At 45.2% G+C, this 24,932-nt stretch overlaps 1 protein-coding gene across 1 annotated transcript in view; it reads left to right on the plus strand.

Moving 5' to 3' along the window:
* The first annotated feature begins 1,833 nt into the window (after positions 1-1,833).
* The window catches only part of LOC144764078 (uncharacterized), a 168,230-nt gene continuing 145,131 nt past the window's right edge, over positions 1,834-24,932 (plus strand). Inside the window, exon 1 of the mRNA XM_078650241.1 lies at positions 1,834-1,943. The gene's annotated coding sequence lies outside the window, so the exon portion shown is untranslated. The remainder of the gene's footprint in view (positions 1,944-24,932) is intronic.

Here is a 24,932-nt window from a genome sequence, read left to right on the forward strand (position 1 = left end):
CCGTATCCCCTGTGTTATTCGTTTCCCGCTCGCTACAGGTTACCTGGGCCAGCAAAATGTTGTCAGATTTAGCTTCCCTTCCCAGACACATATTCAATTGTAAAACTGTACTCCTGCATCTTTGAAACCAGTCTAGGAGTGTGGGCAGTAGCATCTCAGCCTCCACTTGGAGAAAGGATAATTACTAGTGGCTTTTGGTCTCTTCTTAGTATAAGTTGAGCGCCCCACACTTTATTTCGAATATGTTCCGTAGTCCATGCACAACGTTGTAAGTCCCTTTCTGTCATTGACGGTCTTCTCTTGGAGATATATATGCAGTGTGTGGTTTACAAATACAACAGTCCACTCTTTATTGCCTTATGTTTGTGATACCCAACTCCGACACTATACAAACAAGTTTTGTAATTACTCGTTTTTCCTCTGCAGAAAGGGTAAAGTGTTGGTGCACCAGCAATGTGAGCTTTTATGACATCTAAATCTTTCTGTTGTTCAGTAGTCCATTCAAACTGTGTCTTTTCTTAATTGCTCTCCTAATGGTTTCTTGAAAATTAGATACAAATTGCTATTGCATTCGCATAGCCATGCAAACTAAGAAGTTCTCCTTGGTATCTGGTGCTAGGGCTTTGAAAATAAATTAAACACTTATTTATAAAGCACCACTGTTGCCTGAGGGCATCTATGTGATGCTTTCTGTAGAGGAGACAAATGAAAAGACTCAAGTGCCAAGCAGAGAAACCAGTCCCAAAAAGAGATAATTGATTGCATGTTTCCAGGCCTTTTCTGAAAGCATAAAGGCTTGTACAGGCGTTAAGTGAGAAAGGTATGGAGGTCCATCTTTTTGCTGTACAGTAGATAAAACTTCTGCCACCACAATTAACTTTTTTGATTTTGGAAACCTTGACATTGCATGCTGATGAGGAACGACAAGGAAGGGGTTGAAGGCCGTTGTCCTGTACGACTATAATAAGCACAACAATGTTCCTCTCAAAACTAGAGCAAAGACAATTTACAGCTGGTCTTAAATGTATTAATTGCAAAGGAGCACTCGTCAGAACACACTGAAGCAATGCAAACCATTAATCCTTGTACGTGACACCGGAAACAAGAAAGAGAATTAAATGAACAAAACAACTGATCCTAAATATTAAGGATACTTCAAAGCAAGCAATCATTTTCGACGGCTTCCAGAAACAAGCCAATGGCTGAAGCGTGTAGATCCATAACATCTTCCTTTTCATTTGCATGATGGTTTTCCACGCCAGACCTAAAATATTAAATTAGTTTGTTGTTCATATCGAAAAGCTGCATTGAAGGCATAAGTGCAGTCTCATCGTCATGGGGTGACCTTAAGTAGACAAGTAGGAAAATATAGGTTTCCCAGAAAAGTAGATTAAACATTGCAAGACAATCTAAACATCACTCTTGTTGGTATTTTCTCCATTAAGCAGCACTTCATGTTGTTTGTCCCTGGTTTACCACTTTTCATGTAGATTTATTTGCTTCCATAATTGCTCATATTGTTTGTTGTTATATTTAGAATATTTTTAGAGTAAACTTGAATGAGGATTGTGTAAAAATAAAAGTAAGGCTCGTGTAGGGGGACGTCTTAATCCGTGTTGTGTACATTGTCTTAGGATAAACTGTATTTTGCGGAGGAGCTATAATCAAATATAATCCCGTTTATTCACCCTTTGATGTGTGCAAAGAATTTCCAATCTTTCTTCCACATAGGTTACTTCTGTTGAAGAAACAGGTATTTTATAGAGATTCTTTCAAATGATTTGTATTTAATTTGTCTCATGAAACACTTATTCTACTTTTCTGTCAATCTAACAGGTCACAAAACAGCAGTCCTACAGGAAACCGATAAACAAATTTGTGTATCTTTCAGAAGTTTGGACACCTTCTTGTTGTGATCCAAGAAGCTTCTTCCCAGGCACCAGGTAATGCAAACTAATTTGCTGCATTTTAAGGTAAAAATATGAACTAAAACTTGGAAACCTTAACCCATTACAGATTGCCCATCAGTGTGATTACTGTAAAGAGGAATTCAAGAGCAAATATTACTTGTGTACGCCCGGTCTTACACCAGCTAGGCAATCAATATCCACCTGTTGGACTTGGCCCTTCTGGCAGGTTTACCCCTGAACTTTTTGCATTGCACTCTGAGATATTTATAGCGATTTCTGGTCTTTGCGCACTTTAGCACTGTTGCGCAGTGGACAGTGCGTGTGCTCTCTGAGTGCATGTGTGAGATTGGCCTGCCTGCCATAGGAATGCATGGGGAATGTGTGTGTCCATGTTAGTGCCTGATGTGTGGGGAGTGTTAAGAGGAAGGGGTCCCAGTGAGAGTGGGAAACATATAATACACTTCACAAGAATTGATCCAAAGCAATTATTTTGATCCACAGAGTTTAATTCACTATGGGATCCAGTGTAATTAATACACGTAGCAAAGCAAATAGTCAACTGTATTAAAGGTCATACAGTGCCCCAGGAAGGAGAAGGAAGTGATAGTGAAAAGGTAGGGGAGTGGTGGGATTATGTGACAGTAAAATCAACAGTTCAAAACATTTTTCATGCTATAGATCATATAGCAATGGGTGCCATAACCGTATGGCGACATTATTTGTAAATAGGCATACAACACATATTACAAAGTACATGCAAATTTTTGCATATGTGGTTGCCGCAATTGGAAAAACCGTCGACGTTTCGACCCTCTGAGACTGCAGGAAGATTTAACCTTGCTGCGGGGTCTTCATCAGGACCAGGGAAGGGGCAGGGGACCTAGTAAAACGAGTATAATGGACTTAGGTTAGAGGGGTATGGCTTCAACCTCTATTTATCACATAGGTAGATACGAGCGTGCAATTACATCATCTATACAAATAATAACAGTTAGATTATGATATAAATTCAACAATTAGATGGAATTCCTTCGCATAGAATTGAATTAGGACATTATTACCAAGGTCTGGGTGCCTGTGTAGGAAACTAGCAGAGTACAAGGCGGACAAACACTCGCATGATCAGGTATACGCTAGAATACCAATAGGAAAAAACATACAAGTGGCAGTGGAGGTCACAAGGAGCCTTAATATTAGTTAAAAAGTGGCTAACATTTAAAGCAACGTGAAGTCATAGAATGGTAAAAATATTGGATAAATTAAGGACATACCACATGGTCCGTAGTTCCCAATGTGGTCTCGTAGTTACATAAAGCATTGGTGGTTCTGAATCGGCATCTAGAGTAATTAGCATCATCAATTAGGGGAATGCTTGCATGAGGGTGACGAAGTACACCGATGAAGGGAAAATGAGAAGCTTACTGAAAAACGGCATTGTGTCAATAATCGGTATTCAGTCGGGAAAATGTCACGGGGAGTTAATCCACAGTGTGTGGGGAGTGCAGGCTCAAGTTTGGTATGTGCGAACTCGTGAGATTGAATGCTGCGCAATGATGTGTGCGACATTCATGTGTCTAGTGTGGAAGTGCCACTTCTAGAAGTTGGCTTGTCTGTGCAGTGACTGTCTGGCTTGTGATTGGCTGGAGCTGGCTGGTGTGCCTGGCTCCAGGAGTCAGGATGGGTCTGCCCCGGTGGTGAATGGGAGATCTGCATGTTGATGGCCGGGGAGGAGTGCACCTGGGACCTGAATAGGGCTGGGCTTTCCCCACACAAGGCTGGCTCCGCCCCCTGTGGTGAGTCTGATGTCCCTGTGAAGGCAAAGGGGCTGAGCAAAACAAAGTGCTCAGGAACCAGTTGTATCTGGTTCGCCCCTTGCCTGCACCTTCAGACAAAGGAATTGTGTGTATATAAAGAGGCTGTACCTGTTGTAAAATGTTCTTGTCTCCTGACTTGAATCTACCAGGGGCGTGCTGCTGCTGGGGCCCAGGGGAAGGCTTGCATTCCTGGGCCCTGCTCAGCTCCTGGATGCCTGGAAGTCTCTTCTACTTTTTGGATTCCTGACAGAAGGGGCTTTGCTGATGGTGGGGCCCAGGAGGGACCGCCATGGGGGCTGTCTCCTTGCTGGAGTACCCTGTGTGCTGGCCCCTGGGCCCCGCTGTGCTTCCCTGACCTCGTGGACCTGTTTCTTTGCTGTTGCCCTTGCCCCAGGACTTGATGCTGCCTGTGGGTGCCTTGGGAGCGTGGTGCTCCTTTCTCCTGTGGCCGTGTACGAGGGAATCCCAAGCGTAGGGATTCCCCCTGTGGTCCCTTCATTGCAGGTGCCCACCCTGCATTATGCTCGTTATGGTATTTTATATTTACAGGTGCCCACCTCGTTTATGTTCTCCTTAGCACACCCCGCTTCTACGTTTATTTTTTAAACCAAGGGTGCTCATCCCTCATTTTGTCCCCGTTAAATGACCGCCGTGGCCGGGCCGCAGACAGGAAGTCAAGCGGTCGGGCGCCTGGAGCGGGGCGGGACTTCCGCTTGCTTCAGGAAGTCCCGCCCGCCGCTGCTCCGCGATTGGCTGCCCGCTCCGCTGCAGAGACGGGAAGAGCAGCGTGGCCGAGTCATGGCCTCCGGTGGCCCGGGGCTCCCGTGAATTAGGGAGAGCCCCGGGGCCGCCAGCAGAACGCCACACCAGAGTTGCAGGGCTCCCATGCAGAGGAGGGAGCCCCGGTGAAGGAGAGCCCTGCAGCCTAAGTCCCCGTGGAACGGAGCAGAGGAGCCCAGCGAGGACGCCGCCTCCCAGCCGACGGTGAGTGCGGGCGTCTCGGTGGGTCTCCGGTCTGAGGGTAGAGCGGGCCGCTCCCCCATTGCTCTCCTGCATTTTGGCCGCATAATTCCCGAGTCCCCAGAGGGGGGACTCCAGCGTTGGGGGTATTGATTGATTTAGAGTCCCCCGAGAGGGACTCCAATGATTCTGGCCATGTTCTACCTCGAGCCTGAGAGGCTCCCACGACCCCGGGCGCATTATGGTATTGCGAGCCCACCGGAGGCTCCTACCTACGCCCACGTGTTTGCAGGGGCATTTTGGAGGGTAGAGCGGCCCCGGACGGCAGCGGCCCGCTCCCCCCCAGTTAGTAGTATTTGTTTCGAGCGCCCGAGGCTGCAGAGGGGGCCCGTGTTCTGCCCCTGATGGGCCCAGTTGTTTTAAGAGCCAGAGGGCTCCAATGCACCTGTTTATTTCAGAGCCAGATGGCTTCAGCAGTTGGCACAGTCCCTGTCCAGAGGGCTAGTGAGAGCCCTGTCGCAGTTCTGTTTCACAGCTGCCCAGCAAGTAGAGGCAGCTGCACCGTTTAGGTTTTGCTTTTTGGGGCACTTGTTCTTTGGACTCAGGAGTGAGTCGCACTCCTTCATCCCTAACTTGGCCTTCCACAGCTGCGCAGCACTTAGTGCCAGCTGCAGCGTTTCGGCCCTGTTCTTGTCCCCGGCTGCCCAGCAAGTAGTGGGCAGCTGCTACGTTTAGGTTTTGGCTCGGTGGCGCCACCTGGACCTAAATGTGATTTCTGCGCTAAATGCTGATTTATGTGCTGATGCTTTGGGTATTAGTAAATGTACAAAGTTGCTTACCTACACCGCTGAATGTGTTTTCATGCATCATGTGTCTTACCTGTACCTCTGAATGTGTTTTAATGTTTAGGAGGTTGTTCTTCCTAGTATAGTTATACTAGTGTGTTCATGGTTCCCTCCGTGATATTTTCCTAAGGTGGTTAGGGTTGCATAGGTTGTACTTACCTTTTGCCAGTGGTTACTGGTTGTGTGCTACATTTGTTATTTGGTGCTACAGTTATGATATGCTCTATGTGCTAATTCTATTTTTACAAAGTGCTAGTTCTACCAAGTGCTTAGTCCTGACAGTGGTCCGTATGGCCCTGTCCTGTGTACATATAATCCCTTGTAAATATTGCCCGTGCCAGTTAGCACAATGTACATCCTGTGATTCTGATTCTGATGTGTTCTGATAATACAAAGGCTATTTTTATATAACCTTGTGTGGAGTTCTTGTGGGGGGCCTGGGATGTTGTTGCTGGTGGGTGCGTGCGCAAATGCTTTACACATCGCCTCTGAGATAAGCCTTACTGCTCGTGCCAAGCTACCAAGAGGGTGAGCAGGGGTTATCTTGGCGGGTGACTTCCTTGCCCTGACTTAGAATGGTGGTTTCTGCCTGAATTTGGCGCAAGCCTTAGCCAACCAGAAATCCCATTTCTAACACCACCAAATATGTAAAGTCATCATTAAAGAGAACTTGGCACACAAATGTACTGAACATAACACGGCACGTGTAAAGGGAACGTGGAGCATCAGAAGAAACATACAGGAGCCAGACCACACTAAGGTACTGAAGCTGGCTACAGGGAATTCGGAAGATCAGAAGAGTAACACAGGAGAGACTACGCAGATGCTCTGAATTTGACAAAGTCTTCCATGCTAACTCCGCTTTAATGAGACAGTAGAGTGACTTACCGTAGCAACTCCAACTTAGTAACACTACTCTTAGGAGATTTCACACCAATTTAGTTCAAACAATAAATATATGTTAGGAAACTTTTCTAATGAATCCTGAAAAGAAATACAGTGAGAAAAGGTCAAATAAAGTTACTCTGTGCAACAAAACCTTTTCCTTTAAATTAGGTCTTGTGAGACACCAGTTAATTCACTGTGGGGAGAAGCCATACAAATGCTCTACATGTGAGAAAGCGTTTAATAGAAGTGAATCTCTGAGGCAACACGAAGCAAGTCACTCAGGGCTAAGACCCTATATATGTTCAAAATGTGGCGAAACCTTCATTTCAAAACAACATCTCTCACAACATGAAAAAAACCATTGCAAGGTAAAAACACATCAATGTTCTGAATGCAACAAAGCTTTCTTTTTCAGGAAATCTTTATTGAACCATCACAGAGTCCATACCGGGGAGAGACCCCATAAATTTACTGAATGTAACAAGTCTTTTGCTGTAAAAGGAACCTTCATGCGCAATCAGAAAGTCCACACTGGGGAAAAACGTTACAAATGTACTGAGTGTGACAAAGCTTTCCATGTAAATGATCTTCTACAGATACACAAAGCACACCACACAGGGTTAAGACCACACAAATGTACTGAATGTGAGAAGGCTTTTCTCACAAAGCACCAACTCTGGCAACATCACAACACCCACACTGGGGAAAAACTATATAAATGTGCTGAGTGCAGCAAAGCCTTCAGTACAAAATCCATTCTAAAGTGTCACCAAGCACGCCACACAGGATTAAGGTCATTTAAATGCTCGCAGTGTGACAAAGCCTTCAGTGAGAAAGGACAACTAACGTGGCACCAGATGATTCATAGTGACGAGAAATCCTATAAATGCACAGGGTGTGACACGGCTTTCTTTAGAAAGCAACAGCTAATAGTGCACTGCAGAATACACACTGGGGAAAAACCATATGAGTGTATGCAATGTGAAGACAAGGCTTATAGATCACAGGGACAGCTAACACGACACCAGAAATTACACTCTGGGGTAAAACCACATAAATGCTCAGAATGTAAAAAGGCTTTCATTGATGAAGCATATCTATTGATACACCAGAGAATCCATACTGGTGAGAAACCATATAAGTGTTCTGAGTGTGACAAAGCTTTTATTAAAAACAGAGCATTAATAGTGCATAAGATAAACCATATCGGTGAGAAGCCATATCCATGTACTGAATGCGACAAAGCTTTCACTACAAAGTCCCATCTAACAATACACCATCGATGCCACACAGGGGTAAAACCATATAAATGTACTGAGTGCAAGAAGGCTTTCAGTACAAGCGGCTACTTAAACCTGCACAGGAAAATCCACACTCGTGAGATTCGAGAGAAGAGATAATTGAATCTTTTTTCTTATTTTCTTTTGCAGAACCAGTCTCGTATTGCTCTTGTTAAAAACTGTTTAATTGCAATCCTCATTGATTTACTGGTGCAGCAACAAACTGTAGCACTCAGATCAGCTCGGAGTGAACTGCCAAGAATTAGCATATGTACATGACATCAAGTCCTATATCTCATGGAGAGGACTTGCAGCTGCTGTGAGGGATGCATCTTGGAAATTATGTCCAAGATTGCCGTCATAATTTCGACTTCTCACAGAACAGTGATCCTGCCGTAACGGGTGATCCATCCTGTATTATTTTAGGCACACATGGTTTAATCGTGTTTCCGCTATTGTAATGGGTGGCACCCTTGATATATTTTATGTACGCTTGGTCTAATCGTTGCATTTCCTTAGATAGGTGCCGCTGCCTGCGTGAAGCGCTACCACCGCTTTGTTTTTAAAAATTGTACTTGCTTTGAATTTAAAAGTCACAAATATAATTGATGCAATGCTTATTATAAAAACCTTACTAACCGCGCCAAGGCCCGCTGCCGCACCCGCTCGACTCTCTTCCTGGTGGAGTCGCCACCCGAGCGCCAATCAGAGAAGAGGGGGAGGGGCTGGGGCTGCCAAGGGATACAAAAGCTGATAGCAGCGCGGGAGCAACCACGCTAAAGATGCCGCTGCCTGCGTGAAGCGCTACCACCGCTTTGTTTTTAAAAATTGTACTTGCTTTGATTTTGAAAGTCACAAATATAATTGAAGCACTGCCTTTTTAAAAAAAACTAACTCACCACGCCAAAACCCGCCACCACACCAGCTCTACTCTCTTCATAGTGGAGCCGCCACCCGAGCGCCAATCAGAGAAGAGGGGGAGGGTCTGCCAAGGGATCCAAATGGCGGCAGCAATGCGGGAGTGCAGCGGGCGCGTGCCGAAGGCGCACCAAAGGCAAGCCCGTCTGCGCCTGTCCGCTGCCGACCCGGGCAAAGGACAAGCCACTTTGCCCAAATCACTACTTACTCCGCGACCCAACTCAAATCACTCCACTCCAACAATCTAGCAATCGACCAGTGCTGTCCGGCTAACGTAGCCGCAAATGGGATAATGGTAAAAAGATCCTCATTCCCAGAAGTCAGTGAATATACACATCCAAGTAAAAGCACGAACCTCAAAGCTATAAATAAAATAAAACCCCCTACAGTTATTTATCTAAATACCCGCTTCTTGGTCAGACACCAGCTTGAAATACACAACCTACTGGCGACCGAAGAACCAGACATCCTATTGCTAACAGAAACCTGGCTAACACAGGACTCCTCCCCTGATATCCTTGCAGCACTACCTAGCAATTATTTCAGTCTCCAAGCTAACCGAAACTAGGGAAAAATAGGAGGGGGGTTGCAGGTATAATACACCAAGACTTAAAATTTTCAGTACTTACCCCCTGGACCTACCACAAGTACGGAACCTAGTGATTAAACTAGAGTCCGATTCCGCCCCTCTAGTCTATGTCATACTCTATAGACCACCACAGAGCATGCCACAGTTCCTACAGTCCCTGAGCGAACAGATGACATATCTCATAACAAATCATGCGAAAATACTACTCATTGGTGATCTCAACTACTGGGCCAATGACCCAGCAGGTGGACCTCACTCAGCTGAATTAAATTGACCTACTTATGGGGCTAAACCTCAGCCAGCACATCACCTCCGCTATACACATTAAAGGGCATATATTAGACCAGGTATGGTCCACAAACCTGACTATGACAAATTTAGGTGTAACTCCTTGTATCTGGTCAGATCACCATCTAATTAAATTCTCCATAAATAACCTTGCCAAACTTAAAATCCCCAAACTGACCGTGGATACTTTAGGAGCTGGAACACCATCAATAAATGTAAATTTCTCGAAACCCTGGCCAATACAATCCCCATCACCCAATCCTCTATAGATGAGAGTGAGAAAAACTTGTCGGACTAGCTCTTGACGGCCAGCAATAAACATGTCCCTCTTAGGAAAATCCAACGAGCACGTTGCCACGAAGCCAAGAAATGGTTTTCCACTGACTTAAAAGAATTAAAACTTGCTCTACGCAAAGCAGAGAGGAAATGGAGAAGCAAATACTCACCTGATGACAAAAACACCCATTTAACAGCCCTTAAAACGTACAAACAAATTCTGGATGCAAAGGCAGAATACTTCTCACTTAAAATCCTCACCTCCAAAAACCGATCAAAGGACATCTTCTCAATAATCAATGATCTATCAAACCCTGACAAAGTGGCTTTAAAAAACACACCTTCCCAATCCCTATGCGACTCCCTGAATAACTTCTTCATTGACAAAATTAAAATTATCAAAGCAAGCATCCCCATATGCACAAAGCCCACTTGCCAAACGAAACCTAAAAACACACAAAGGCTAGAACAGTTCCCAATGATAAGCCAAGAAGTTTTCACAGGCCTTATTACCAAAGTTAAATCTGTCTCTCCTAGAGACTGCTGCCCCACTTAGATCCTAAAGGAAGCCATCACGGCCTGCCCAGACCCAGCCATTGCCACCTTAAATAAATCACTATCCCAGGGCTACGTACTCTTGAAAAAAAACAGGAGCTGATCCTGGAACTCTCACTAATTACTGACCCATCTCACTGCTTCCTTATTTGGCCAAACTACTCGAAGCCCACGTAGCCAACAGCTTATCTGCCTTTCTGGAGCAGTCAGACTACCTGGACCCTCACCAAGCAGGGTTCCACCCAGCTCACTCCACAGAATCAGTGATACTGTCAGTTCTGGATTTCCTGCGAGAAAAAGTGGACGGAGGATCCCCCCAAGCACTAGTGCTACTCGTTCTCTCTGCCGCTTTTCACACGGTCGACCACAACACCCTGGTCGACCGCATCATGGATGCAGGAATCTAAGGACTGGCCCTCAAATGGATAAGCTCCTTCTTAAGAAACCGTTACCAAGCCGTCTGCCTGGGAAACTTCATAACCCCCAAGATTAAAATTACGTGCGGTGTTCCCCAGGGCTCCTCACTCTCCCCTCACTTATTTAATCTATACCTTCTCCCACTGATCCATGCATGAAAAGAAAGGAAAGTCCAAACCTTCAACTACGCAGCTGATTTTCAACTAATATTCCCGATCAATAATTCCCCTACCACTCTCCACGAATTCCAGACGACAATGCTGTTCATCCGTGACTGGATGAACAGCAACCACCTTAAATTAAATCCGGACAAACGAAAGTCATACTCATGGGAGGCCCATCGAACCCCTGGAGCTCCCACTTCTGGCCTAAAGAAGTGGGACAACCCCCGTCCCCTTATATCTGCAAAAACCTTGGGAGTCATAATCAACAAAGACCTGACCATGAAAAATCAAATTGGATCTGTGATCTCAACATGCTATTTCCAGCTAAGAAAAATAAGGAAAATCAGCAGGTTCCTTAATCAGGAAACAAAAATACAGGCAGTTCTCGCTATGGTAGTATCCCACATTGACTATGCCAACTCCCTTTACTTTTTTTTCAAAAAAGGAGTGTGGCCCAAATAGGACAAGAGACCGGCAGGGTCTAATCAATTTTAAACAAAAAAAATTGCCTAAGTCTCCAATTCATTATACGCTCTTTTGATTTTTAGCTCATAAGCCAAACATATTGCTTTATGTTTTAAGCTTGTACTTTATTTGTACTTCTTTTAGAAAACTCTTTTTATACCTTCGTCATATAATTTTTCAATGAAAAGGAAAAAAAGTTCATACTTAACAAGTGTTACAAGACGTATTACAATAAGCAAATATTTACAATACACTTACTGTGCTATACATACTATGTTACAATACATATATATATATCCAAATACCAATTATGACCCTCAGTATAATTTATACAAGAACCAATCAGTTTCATAAATTCTCAAAAAGTCCATACGAGTACAGAACTCTTGAATATTCAATTAATTCAAAAAGTTGGAAAAACATCACTTATTTTTCTGTACTACTTTGTTTTATGGATATCCCGACGCGTTTCGAGTCATAGATACGCAGTCTCTAGACTCTCATCAGGGACCTCTTCAGGGTCGTCAGATGAGAAAGAAGCAAGATGACCAACATGCACGATTGATAACTGACGCCAACCATTCAAGCAACTCCCCGAATACCGAGACTCTGGATTCTAATAACCAAGAACGACAGCTGGCTCGAAATAAGCCTTCACGAGCAAGGCGTGAGATCGTTTACAAAAGCGGAAGAGACAAACAGATTGGGAGAACGGTTGCAGCAATAGCATTGAATAAAACACAGCAATGGAGATATAATGAAGTAAACCACTGCAGGTTGAGGACAGGAACGTATTAGAGAATCATGAAAACAACCAACCGAGAATATAAATAGAGAGCTATTGCTGGCATAATAGAGGACGAACACTTACATCACTGAAGACAATCAGAGAGCCCTGATGAGAGTCTAGAGACTGCGTATCTATGACTCGAAACGCGTCGGCATATCCATAAAACAAAGTAGTACAGAAAAATAAGTGATGTTTTTCCAACTTTTTGAATTAATTGAATATTCAAGAGTTCTGTACTCGTATCAACTTTTTGAGAATTTATGAAACTGATTGGTTCATTGTATAAATTATACTGAGGGTCATAATTGGTATTTGGATATATGTATATGTATTGTAACATAGTATGTATAGCACAGTAAGTGTATTGTAAATATTTGTTTATTGTAATACCTCTTGTAACACTTGTTAAGTATGAACTTTTTTCCTTTTCATTGAAAAATTGTATGACGAAGGTATAAAAAGAATTTTCTAAAAGAAGTACAAATACAGTACAAGCCTAAAACATAAAGCAATATGTTTGGCTTATGAGCTAAAAATCAAAAAAGCTTATAATAAATTGGAGACTTAGGCACATTTTTTGTTTAGAACTCCCTTTACTTTGGCATTCCGGCCTACCTCATCAACCGCCTTCAAATGGTTCAAAACCAGGCGGCCAGGCTGATCCTTCAAGAAAACAGGTGCCAACATATTACCCCTCTGCTGTAGAAGTTACACTGGCTCCCAATAACCCAGAGACGTGCCTTCAAGGTGAGATGAATCATCTTCAAATCCCTGCATAACAAAAACTCAAAATTCATCAATAGCTTAATCACTCCCACCCGCAACCTGCGATCTGCCCATATGCATCTCCTGACCACACCTCCTTTCAGGCTAAAACGCGCTGGGGGGACAAGGTTCGCCACCCTAGGCCCTAAATACTGGAATTCCCTGCCTCTGGAGATCAGATCCTGCAGAGACCTCATGAGCTTTCGCAAACGTCTGAAAAAATTGCTATTTAAAAAGGCATACTAGTAACACCTTAGTCTAACACCTTCAGAGCACCGACAAGAAACCAAACTGGTGTACGTGCGCTCTACAAATAAAGCTTAACATAACACAATTACAGTAGTGCTGACATCTTTGCTGTGGCGTTAATCCATAATCAGTGTTGATAGTCCAACCACAGCTGCCATAAACGAGCAACTGAAAACTAAAAGCTGTAAGATAACCCTGTGTATTGGACGAAAGATTACCTGGAAATTTCGGCTACAAATACATGTATGCTATGATCTCAGTTTGCTTTGGGATTCATGTTCTGTCCTGTTGCTGCATGGGTACAAAAATGTGCCAAACATTGAGACATACTAGAGTTAGCAAGGTGTGAAATGCAAATAGTAAATCCTTGGATTAATCAGAATATCTGTACAAGGATGGCTCATCGCTTCCACTATCGATGGGTGTCCACACTAAGTTTTGCTGCTGAGGTTTTGTGCGAGGGTGGGCAGGAATAACAAGACTTCTGACATTTTTACCAGTTTTTCCTTCTGCTGGAGCGAACCCTATTGACAGCTTTACAACAGCACCCAGAGCGTGAAACTGTACACTGACCGAGGATGCTAAAGAGCGGGGTGTTATATTCTGACTGTGGCATTAGATTATCTTCTCTTCTTTTTTACAGTCTTGCAGTAGTAATCTTTCATCTGAACAATTTCATTACCATTCTTCATCAATACCAGTCTTGTAGTACAATTGTTACTAATACTTTCAAAGACGTCCTGCTTGCAGTGTTCGTTTGTGTTTAAAAATATATTAGACACAAGTAAGGAGGTTTGTTCCCATTATTACAAGCTTGTAAAAATGTACCAAAATTCAAGATACTGTGTAAAACAATATATTTGTAGTGATTGTTGCAAAGCATCCATTAAAAGTTATCATGTAATATATCAGTTAATGCACAATAGCTGCGTCTAGGTATTTATATATTTTGCATATTTTCATAGGGTCCCAAAAATTGACCAGGTTGGAAAGCTGAGATTTGAATCCTGTTTTTTTAGTTACACATTGTGCTGTTAACCCCCTGGATATCTCCTTCTCTGTCCCTTTACCACCAAAGAACAATGCATTATGTGCAATTATTTTGTGGCCTATATTAGTACATTGTGCTCACTATTTTCAGTAAATAAGTGCATTGTATGTTAATTGAGTGTGACTTGATTATATGCACAAAATTAGAATGTTCTTCTTGAACCATGATTTTTTAATCTTGCCTTCCAGACAGCGTGAGGCCTATTTTGGGCTTACCAAGAACATTCATGGGTCTACACCTGCCCATTGTTTTCCTTTGGCTGCCTTTATTGTCTCACTCACTTATTTGATGGCATTCCTTGTCGATCTTGTGTTTAGATCTCTCCTTCGTCTTCCCTCTAAATGTGTAGGCGACTTTACTCCTGGTTGCTCTTTCACTTGTGTGCTGTTTTCTCTCATATACTTCTTCCCCCAACTCATGCTCTGTTGCTCGCTCCCTTATATGATTCCTAAACCCCATGTTCCTTGCTTTTCCACTTTTTTGGCCTGATTCTCCTTTCCCCTGAACCCTCTGACTCTACCCACTCCTCCTGTACTTTCCCCCAGCATGCACTGTCCTTTTTATTATTGTCACTTTTGCACAAAAAATTATTTGTAGAGCCATGTGCGCTTCAACACCCCATCAGGGGTAACAAGCGCTATATAAATACAAACCTTTTTAGGTCTCGTATAGGGCAGCGCATGCGCTGCCTCTGCCAGGCATCAAGTAATCAGTATTACTACTGAAACTCCACCCATTGCATTCGTCTTTGTTTTGTCGCTTGCCATTGGTGGAATCTGGCATTGCTGTTCTTATCTTGTTCATAGTTGGCTTGTGGTCCAATACATCACTTCCTTTTTCTTTGGTTTCTGGAGGAAGCAGCAGGGACCAACTACAGTTAACTTACGCTGCTTGCTGTTATCTTTTTATTTAGGGACTACTTTTTTCTTTGCTGCTGGCATTTCCACATCTGGCAGCTTCCTGCACTTACCCAACCCTTTTTATTTATTTACCTTTAATTTACTCATAATTAAATCATGCTTACTCCGAGGCTCGAACCCTGTTTTTCTGCTTCAAAGTCAGCAGCCTTACTGTGGAGCCACCTCCTTGCACCGTTTGTTGAACTTCGTTTCAGATGCTACATTTTGTCCCTCTCAACCTTGTTTTTTAAAATTGTATCTGTCTCCCCACATGTGTATTATTTGTTTTAATTTTTCTCTTCCCACCCCCTCCCAGATCGCTGTTTATTTCCTAATAATTAAATAATGCAGCCCACGCCGAGGCTGGAACCCTGTTCTCCAGCTCCAAAGTCAACAGCGTGAGCAGCTGCTATCTGTGTTGTGTCAGGTTGCAAATGCTTTCACTTTCGCTGCTTCACGCACACCACTCCTTCACTTTCTTGTTCATTAAAGCCATTCGTTTTTTTGTCTCTTGTTTTTAATGCGCCAGACTGCTGCAGCCTTAACATGGCACGCCTGTCTTTTATGCTGCGCTGCTCGCATGAATCAATTTTTTAAAATATTTTTTTCCTTTTCAAATGAGGCAAAATGCAGTGCTTTAACAATGGCTCCCATGCCTAACATTTTCGCCGCTTTCGCTACATGGTCATGTTGACGCTGTTCTCTTGCGGACATCCCTAGAGCCCCTGCAGATATTCTGGAAAGGGGCAGCAGGTTTGGCTATTTGCTAACTAAACATGAACACATATGCAGAAGCCAGCTGAGCACAGAGCGGGGGCATCAACTTAGCGCATAACAGTCCTGGGGGCGTTCACAGCAGGCAGCATGCAAGGCGGGGGCAACATGCATAACTCAGCTTCCGAGCAGCCAGCCAGGGTGACAACCAGGCCAAAAGGTGCTTTTTGCACTCTCCCCCTTATCCTCTTGTATGCATGTCTGAACGTGATTAAATAGAAAAGAAAGGCGCCTGACGCCATCATTGCTGGCTGTGCAGCTTTTAACATGGTGCCGTCCGTCTTTCTTTTCAATGTGTTTACTTTTCTAGTTTAACACCCTGGCACACGCAGCACATATGACGTCCATGTAAAACATGTTTGTACTTCACGTTTGCATCTCCGTCATGCCCTGCTGTTGCATCAATCCATGTACAATAAAGTGGTCCTGGGCCAGTCAATTAATCTCCCAGTGCTTAAAAAACAAAAATGAATGTGCGTTTTGTAATGGACTTGGTGCTCATATAAAGCGCTCCAATACATTCAGGCCGAGTTCGCGCTATATAAAACTGCAGGGGAAAAACTGCAAACTCCTTCCTGCACGGCCCGCCCTATTTCATGAGCGCAATTTGATAAGTGTGGGTTTTCCCACACACTAGGCATGCACACGGCGCATTCGGCAGATTAAACACACGTGTCAAAGGAAGTTAACCCCAGAAATCCAAGTAGCCTGTTGCAGTGCTCAATTTTTCTGCCGCCTGCCAATGACAAAGGCGTGTGTGTTCTAAAAGGTAAGATGGGTGACAGTCTGTCTCAGCAACTGGATCGCTCCATACCTTGTTAGTAGGATTCTGGGGTAAGGGAGAGGGCACTATTGTGAGGTACTGTGCCCAACCCACCTCCAAATTTTCAAAGGAAGGGTACACGGGTCATACTTGTCAAGCGGCCATGTCAGACCACATTCGAGCAGTGGAGGAGCCACGCGGCAAACGACGGGCTACCTAGCATTCACTGAGGGAGTTGAAGTCGTTTGAGCTGACATACATGCCAACAGTCCTATTCAGGCGGGAGACTCATGATTTTCAAAGTTAAAATGGCTTTATTTCAGCACTATCCCACCTGAATTTTATTTCAGCTCTCTCGCACCTGAAATTGCCTCTGTTTTAATGTTAGTCAATGAGCACAATAGATTCTCCAGATTTGTTTTCACTGTTTTTCTTTCCTGTTTCGAAATGTTTCAATATATGCCAACATTTTGGAAGAGGAAAGCGGGAGATTATTAAAAAATAATCAGGAGAATGTATTTCTCCTGTTGACTTCTATTGAGGTCTAAATCGGGTGTATTGGCATGTATGGGCTAAATGTAAATATAATTGTCTTCCCTTACTTTTCAGTAACACAGAGAAAGCGCTATAGCAGGCAGAGAGAGCATGCCAAAAAAGATTATGCACTGGCCTGCGGGAACAAGTTACTGGCAGTGCATAGTTGGAGTCACACAAGACCAGTCTGCAGAAGCCTGCCAAGGAATTAGGGTTTTGCATACAAGAATCGGGACGCGGGAGACTAACCTTGAAAACGGTAGTCTTGAGGCTAAAGTGGGAGGGTTGGCATGTATATGCATGCTCAGACTATGGCTTTGCAAACTGTTCTAAGCATAAGCAAAATAATGAATTGTACAATAATATAGCGCATCATAAACTGTTGTGTAGGAATCTAGGACCCTAGTGCCATTTTCGCAATTCATGCCCATATATATGTATAAATTACCCAATCCTTATATAGGCATCGAAATAATTACCATATTTAGACTGAGCCTATGCAGCCCAAATACGGCATGGCTACTTCCACTAAGTTCTGAGAATCCACAACGATTTAAAACCAGCCTACAGCAGTCAGGGACTTCCCCCTGCTTGAATATTGATTTATCCAAGAACTCCTGGAGTTTTCAAAGAACTGAGTCTTTGATGACGTTATTATATCCAATCATACGTCAAACTCGGCGCCTTCAAGGTATAAATATGCCTACATTTGCCCAGACAAACACACAATGGTTTGGAGCAGATCGACTAAATACTTGCCCGACGCCCTGCTGCTGCAAGTGCCGAAGGAAGCCGACCCTCCAACTGACGCACTGAGAAGACGCTGTCTTTTCTCCTGCTGAGAAATCCAGCTCCGGTGTTTCCAGGCTACCCTTGCGGGTTGCTGGGAGATCGAGTCCTGAGAGAGAGATACAGGACCTCTGTCATTCTAAAACCAAGGTATGGAGCTAATTAGACCCTTAGAGAATTCTTGGAACAGATTCTTGGCAGAAAATACTAAACTTAAGCTACACCACACGTACTCCTCCCCCGTACTAGACTTAGGTTAGGTACACCAGGGTAGGCATATTTTAGAAGCACCAGTTGAGTACTTTTAGTCATTATTTATCACTGTATGTATTTTAGGTATTTTATGCATTTTATGTATTCTATGTTATATGGCTTAGAAACCATATCATGCTTTTACAGTACTACTTTATAATACCACAAAAAAACCAATACCTGAAAGACCTCCACTGGCTCCCCGTCAACAAGAGAATAACATTCCGTCTCCTCACCCACGCACACAAGGCCCTCTACAAGCTAGGGCCCGAATGCCTCAACACTAGACTATCCTTCTACACACCCACCCACCAATTAAGATCCTCCGATCAAGGCCTCGCTGCACTTCCGCGCATCCAAAGATCCACCATGGGAGGTAGATCCTTCTCCTACTTGGCAGCCAAGACCTGGAACTCACTCCCCACCCACCTCCGCCTTACACAGAACCACATCTTCTTCAGAAAAGAACTTAAAACCTGGCTATTCGATAAATAATGAACCCCATCCCCAAGCGCCTTGAGACCCTCTGGGTGAGTACTGCGCTATATAAATTCTTGAACTTGAACTTGAACTATGTGTGCCAGCAATATACGAACATCCAAGAGACCAACAAAACAATATCCTGTATCCAATGATGTCGAGCTTTCTGATGTTAATTGGCTGATGCTTATTCATGATGATGTTTTAGATTAAGAATAACTCCCCAGCCCATAGATTTTTGCTGTAAAGACTCTCCTTTTAGTTAATAAATGGAAACACACGTGTTAGCCACAGTCCGCTAAAAGGAGGGTCTGATAGGTTTCAATTCCATGCCCCGCCCCTTCATATATTATGCTTATGAGTTAGCGGAATGTGTCTAACTAATTATCTGCATTTACGCATTTACATTTATATTCTTATTATTCAGTTATTCAGTTATGTGTGTGACATTATTTCAGTTTTCTTAGCTTAGCTTGTGTGCCACCATTTTGCAGCATTTCTCTATGCGTGCAAGCTGCACTTGCTCATTCCCCCTCCCGTAGGAATAGGAATAATTCCTCATGTCAGCAGGTTTTCGTTTCTTGGTTTACTGTGACTGAAACTCCGGCTAGCGAAACTCCTTATCGGGCCGTTCTCATGTACTGGAGATGCAGCGGCCTGGCTCCGTGTCCTTGGGAGATGGTAACAAATGTTGCTATTGCAGGTGCAGATGCCTCTTGTATGAGGCCATTGTCTACCCTCTCAGGGGTCCAGTACTTTTCCATTTGTGGGCGTGTTTTATTCTGCCTTTTCGTATTATAATGTATCACCATGATGATATGAGTCAGTCCTTCTCGGCGCACTCTTAGGGGTGAGGTCAAACAGGGCCCTCTCATATGGGAGTTTGTGGCCTAATAAATTGTGCTGTTTATTCTTCTCCACTGTCCGGCTGACTTATTATTGGGAAACTATAGGTGAGTGCGGTAAGTCACTCGGGTGGATTTGAGCCACGCTTATCAGGTGGATGTGGTGGATGTGGTGGTGGATGCGGTGGATGTGGTGGTGGATGTGGTGGGTGTGGTGGTGGATGTGGTGGGTGTGGTGGATGTGGTGGTGGATACAGTGGTGGTGGATGCAGTGGTGGTGCATGTGGTGGATGTGGTGGTGGATGTGGCTGTGGATGTCATGGTGGATGTGGAGGTGATGGTGGGTGTGGTGGTGGATGTGGTGGTGATGGTGGATGTGGTGGTGGATGCGGTGGATGTGGTGGTGGTGGATGTGGTGATGGTGGATGCGGTGGTGGTGGTGGATGGGGTGGTGGATGTAGTGGTGGTGGGTGTGGTGGATGTGGTGGTGGTGGTGGTGGATGCGGTGGATGTGGTGGTGGAAGTGGTGGTGGATGTGGATGTGGTGGTGGATGTGGATGTGGATATAGCGCATACTTATGGCATGACTAAAAAAAAGCAAGCTGGTTCTGAGACGCTGCGGGCTCTTAACGACAGATGAAATCAGCAGCATTCCTGGATTTCTTAAATGTTGTCGGAGGGGAGGGGGCCGTGGGCTTTGCAGCACTCATGAGGAGGTTTTATACATGTTGGTTATCCATTCGTTGTGGGCAAGAGATGGGGAGATTACCAGTGACGGAGGGCACAGACCTTTGCAGCTGTGAGCGCATTCAATTAATGAAAAAAGAAAATGAGACACGGCCGGCCGGCCGTGAAACTGAAAGCACGGCCGGCCGGCCGTGAAAAACCCTTTGATGCAGCAGGGGGTAATTAGGGGAGGAGAATGGCTGGGCTGAGGCAGAGCGCAAAGCCTTTGATGCAGCAGGGGGCGGAGCGGGAAGAGCTGCTGGTGGCACCAAGCTGACGATTTGATGCTGTGCACGCGCATTTTAACTCATTGCCCTTGCGCATTGAGTTAAAAGTGCACATGCACCTCATCAAGTTGCCAGTCTAGGTAAGCTCTGTTTAAGCCCCTATAGTCTCGCTCCGCTCAATGCGCATTGACAGGCGAGACCTAAAAATAGGAGGAAAAAGCAAAAAGTTTAGGGATCACCCTGCAAAAAGGGCCATTTCCAACAACACCTGATATCTTCGGGTCGAGTTCGAGCTATATTTTTAAAAAAGCATAAAAAAACTCCACAGGACCAAGGCGTCGACGCGTCCCACCCCCAGGGAAGTCAGCGTCCGCCATGAGCCGTGCATCTCAATCCCACTCCACCAAGCGCTCAGTGCCGCAGCCTGCAACCTCTGAGCGCTACAAAACCCCACCTTCTATCACTACATTGAGTCTGTATCCACACACACACTAAGAAAGGCGACAGAAGAAAGGGATGCGGGGGGCTGGGAGGGGGCCCTTCCCACGGGACGCGCGGATGCAGTCCTGCCAAGCGTCACGCAACAGGTGTGACGCTCACCGCACTGAAATGCGTTGTCACGCATTTTGCCACTTGCCAGGCGCGCCACCAGCGGTGCCTGTGCACGGGTTCTCTGCTGCTCCGAGAGAGGTGCTGCTGGCTGAGCCCAGTCCCTAAATAGTTAGCCAGACTGCTCTCAGCTCTGTGTAGTGGCTGAGAGCGCTACAATGTATCTCTGCTGCACTCTGCCCAGGGCCTGTGCTGCCCTGGAATCAGTCGACACTGCAGCTGTCAATTACCGTGGCACCATGGGGGCCGCGATTAAAATCCGGATGTGCCGGCTGTAGAGAGTCGTCACGTCCGGAGGAACTAAGAAGTAAGCAGAAGCGGCGGGGGAATACAAAATTTTCTAGCTAACGCGACAAGAATTTTAGATTCTATTAAGGACACGGAGGCGAGGATTATGCTTTCTCATTTCTTTACTGCACAAACAGCAGCCAATGAAAATGAAACTACAAATGTAAAAAACAACATTTCCCATGAGGCTTTGAACCACGCCTCTCTTACATCAGCCAATCACAGTGATAATAAGCATATAAAGTATAGAGACACTAATCTGGCCTCCTCTTTCTTTGCGCGAACAGTCTTGAACAGTCTTGTTACATTGAACCAAAGTCTTAGCTCTCAACGGAGAGAAACAGTTCCATAAGTAATTCTCAACGGAGAATCCAGAACAGGAAGAACTCATCCTTCAGCAGGAAGATACAGCAGCCGATCCACAGGCGGCAACTAACTCTTGTTGGAGTCGTTTCCTAAAACAGAAAAAGAATTTTGAGAAAAAACGCCCACAACCTACATTACTCAGAGGGTGGGTATAAAAAGGTTAGACATTGACATGTAATCAACAACAGTTGCATAACTGTCCCAACGGGTGGGATAATCCTCGCCTCCTTGTCCTTAATAGAATCTAAAATTCTTGTCGCGATAGCTAGAAAATTTTGTATTCTATGGCAGGACCGGAGGCTTCTGATTATGCTGGTTCAAAGCTCAAATTAAAGCTCGTCAATCACAGCATCAGAAACATGAGGAATCGGTTTATAATAAAATACTTTAAACATTGAATCTGAAGACCAGTCAGCTGCCTTCAGGATATCCTCCAAGCGGGAACCCACTAAATAAGCCTTAGAAGCCATCGCACCTCTAGCAGAGTGTGCGCCATAAGCAGTAGTGTCAATGCCGGCTTCCGACATGATCCATCTGACCCATCTGGCTAAGGTAGCAGCAGCGACTGGCTTGAAAGATTTTTGAACAGAAATCAACAATTGTCCTAAAGGATCAACTCTGTGCGCAATAGTACGCTCCTCATAACATTTAAGGCATTGAAGAACACATAGCTTGCTGTTGTGTGGAAAAGCTGGGTATTCAACTGAGCGAGACATGGTCTTGGTACGTCTTGTAATGACAAAGGATACACCCTGAGGAGAAAACATTCTACCAGCTAAATCTAAAGCCCTGACATCTGAGACCCTACGACATGAAATGAGGCACAACAGCATTGTAAGTTTGGCAGAGAGCTGCTTTAAAGATAAATCGCCATTATTGGGCCAGGATTCCAACAAATTAAGCACCTTATTAACATCCCACATGGTGGAATACCTGGGCCGAGGAGGGTTGGCCACACGCACACCTTTAAGCTACTTACACACCAAGGGATGCATCCCCACAGGTTTCCCGTCGATGTGGTCGTGACCAGCAGAAATAGCAGACCTAAAGTTATTAACTGACCTGTAAGCCAGGCCCGAGGTCGCACAGTCAGACAAAAAATTAAGTACCTCAGTCACATTTGATCCCACGGGATCCACCTGTTTTGAAAGGCACCAACCCACCCACTTCTTCCAAGATGCAGAGTATCGTTTCCGGGTGGAAGGAGCCCACGCTTGCTGCATAAAACTGGAAGCCTCTCGTGAAAGGCCTGCAAGGCGTTCATGTCTCCGGAGAGCGTCCACACCATCAAGGTCAATTGATTCTGCAGGACCAGTGGATGGCAAGCCCCCACTGGGTCCTGCAGAAGCGTAGGAAACACTGGGAGCCGGAAGGGGAGATCTACTGACAACTCCAACAGTGTGGGAAACCACGACTGAGTCGACCAAAATGGGGTCACCAACACCACTGTCGCCTTCTGGCGGCGTAGCAACGCTGCTACTCTCGGAATCAGCGCAAATGGTGGAAACGCATAATTCCCCTGCTGCCCCCAATGGTGAAGGAACGCGTCCGTCCCCATTGCCATCGGATCCGGCCTCCAACTGTAAAACAGGGGAAGATGGGAATTGAGGCGAGAGGCAAACAGGTCTATCTGGCAGGGGCCTCGCATAGTCATGATCCGAGAGAACAACGATGGGTGGAGCCTCCAATCGCTGGAGTCCCGAAGAAATCGGGAGTGCCAATCCGCCACCTGATTGAATTTCCCCGGAAGGTACTCTGCCACCACGGAGATCTTGCGATCTAGACAGAAGTGCCAGAATTCCTTCGCAATGTGGACTAACATCCGGGATCTTGTCCCTCCTAACTGGTTGATGTATCTCACCGCGGAGACATTGTCCATCCGAAGGAGTATACAACAGTTGCTCTTCAGCGGTGAGATAGACCTGATGGCAAATGACCCTGCCAGCAACTCTAGACAGTTGATGTGAAGTGAGTGTGCGTCTGCTGACCACCGTCCTCCTGTGGTAAATTCGCCACATCGGGCGCCCCAGCCCCATTGACTGGTGTCTGATTCCACCACCACATCTGGGGCTGCGCCGAAGATAGCTCGGCCGTTCCAGGCTGACATGTGATCCAGCCACCACTGAAGTTCCTCCCGGGACTCGGGGGAAAGAGGGATCAAGTGATCGTAATGAAAATTCCTCTACAGGTAAAAGATTTTTAGTCTCTGCAGAACTCTGTAGTGCAGGGGACCGGGGAAGATGGCTTGAATCGACGAGGCCAGAAGGCCCACAATCCGCGCCAACACCCGCAAGGAAATCTTCTCCTTGGCCAAGGTGGATGTTATCTCCCTCTTGATGGACCTGATTTTTGAAAGGGGAAGGAGAAGTTGGGCTGAGACCGAGTCTATCAGGAAGCCCAGGAATTCCATCCGTTGATTCGGTATCAGCACCGATTTCATGGTATTGATCACGAATCCCAGATCTTGCAACAAGGACGTCGTCCACTCCAAATGAGTGAGAAGGAGGGACCGGTCCTGAGCCAGGAGTAGCATGTCGTCTAGATAGACAATCAGACGCACTCCCATCTCTCGAAGGCGAGAGATCACCGGCTTGAGCAACTTGGTGAACACCCAAGGGGCTGAGGACAGCCCGAAGGGAAGCACCTTGTAGCGAAACCAACGCCCTTTCCAAGGGAATTGCAAAAACTTTTGATGAGATGGGCAGATGGGGACTGTCAGATAGGCATCTTTCAGGTCCAATCGTACCATCCAATCGTTCTCCAATAGAAGATCTCGTTAAAAGATGGATGCCTTCCATCTTGAAGTGGCGATACATAACAAAGGGGTTGAAATCTCTCAGATTTAACACAAGGCGCTGGCCGCCTCCTTTCTTTTACACAAGAAAGACGTTGCTGCAGAAGCCCCCCGGAATGAAGGGTCCTACAGCAATGGCCTGTTTTGTCAAAAGCTCGTCCAGTTCTGAGTCTATAAAACTCTGTTCGAGATGGGAAAAAAGGAGAGGACGAGGGGTGAAGGGTTGCAGGGGGCAGGTCACCATCTCTATCTCGTAGCCCTGGACGGTCCGAAGGACCCAAACATCTGCTGTGAGACTTGTCCAATTCCTGACAAAATGCCGCAACCTTCCCCCTAGCAGAATCAAAGGAAGTGAGGGACTT

Source organism: Lissotriton helveticus, chromosome 6 (genome assembly GCF_964261635.1).
Source record: "Lissotriton helveticus chromosome 6, aLisHel1.1, whole genome shotgun sequence".
In the NCBI taxonomy this organism is placed as follows: Eukaryota; Metazoa; Chordata; class Amphibia; order Caudata; family Salamandridae; genus Lissotriton; species Lissotriton helveticus.